This window comes from Seriola lalandi, unplaced genomic scaffold (genome assembly GCF_002814215.2).
Source record: "Seriola lalandi dorsalis isolate HSWRI2012SDOR001 ecotype SW California unplaced genomic scaffold, Sedor1 jcf7180002051559, whole genome shotgun sequence".
Taxonomy (NCBI): Eukaryota; Metazoa; Chordata; class Actinopteri; order Carangiformes; family Carangidae; genus Seriola; species Seriola lalandi.
Genome location: NW_019522112.1, coordinates 1 through 1,253, shown reverse-complemented (window position 1 = coordinate 1,253; position 1,253 = coordinate 1). Strand labels below are relative to the sequence as shown.

Sequence of the window (1,253 nt, the reverse complement as noted above, 5' to 3'; positions counted from 1 at the left end):
ACACACACACACACACACACACACACACACACACGTCTTGCAGTCAGAAAATACATTTTTGAGAAAAACTCAGAAAGTCAAAAATAAAAACCGACCTTCAAATTTTTATAAAATCACTTTGTTTTTATGTTGATAATAAATAATAATAATTGAATAATAATAATAATTTAATCATAATTAATAATTGTTGTTTCCTGTTCCAGAGTCCAGGCTACGACCCGTCCTCAGGCATCTCCAGCTCCTTGGACTTCCACCCGTTTGGGGGCCTGGGGCCCTACCCGTACGGAGACCCCGCCTACAGGAAGAACGCCACGCGGGACGCCACGGCCACGCTGAAAGCCTGGCTCAACGAGCACCGCAAGAACCCGTACCCCACCAAGGGGGAGAAGATCATGCTGGCCATCATCACCAAGATGACCCTGACTCAGGTGTCCACCTGGTTCGCCAACGCCCGCCGGCGGCTGAAGAAGGAGAACAAGATGACCTGGACGCCCAGGAACCGCAGCGAGGACGAGGAGGACGAAGACAACATCGACCTGGAGCGCAACGACGAGGACGAGGAGCCAATGAAGACGAGCAACGACGAGGTCGAGACGAAGAGCGAGGCCGGTGAGTGAGAGGAGGGAGACTGAGCTGCAGCTCCGTGAACACCTGAAAACATCTGTTCATCTCTGTCCACACCTGAAAACATCTGTTCATCTCTGTCCACACCTGTAAACATCTGTTCATCTCTGTCCACACCTGAAAACATCTGTTCATCTCTGTCCACACCTGTAAACATCTGTTCATCTCTGTCCAGCTGCAACCATCAGTCCATTCATCCAGTTTAAATCAGACACACACAGATTCAACATTAAACACAAAGCAACAGAATACAACCATAAAACTAATCGATCAGTCGATCAATAATTTAGATAAGTGATCGATCAGTGACGTTTTTGTCAGAGGAAATATTTTCCATTTCCTTCCTCAGCAGGAAAATGAATCTGAGACAAAACAACTGATCAATTATTAATACTGATTAATTAATAAACCAATCACTTGTTCATCAGCTGAAACTATAGACTGAAGCCCCACTGATCAGATGTATTGATCATCACTGAGACACCGTCACTCTCACTTTCCTACGTTTCACAAACTGATCAGATCATTTGTCTTTTCTTCAAGTCTGTTGTTTAAACCACAGAGCTGACGGGCAGCGCTCCTCCTGTCCCGACACCATATTATTATTATTATTATTATTATTATTATTA

At 44.8% G+C, this 1,253-nt stretch overlaps 1 pseudogene; it reads left to right on the top strand.

The window, feature by feature from the left end:
• Positions 1–203: 203 nt before the first annotated feature.
• On the top strand, positions 204–648 carry LOC111649649 (Iroquois homeobox protein 5a pseudogene; annotated as a pseudogene).
• Positions 649–1,253: the final 605 nt, after the last annotated feature.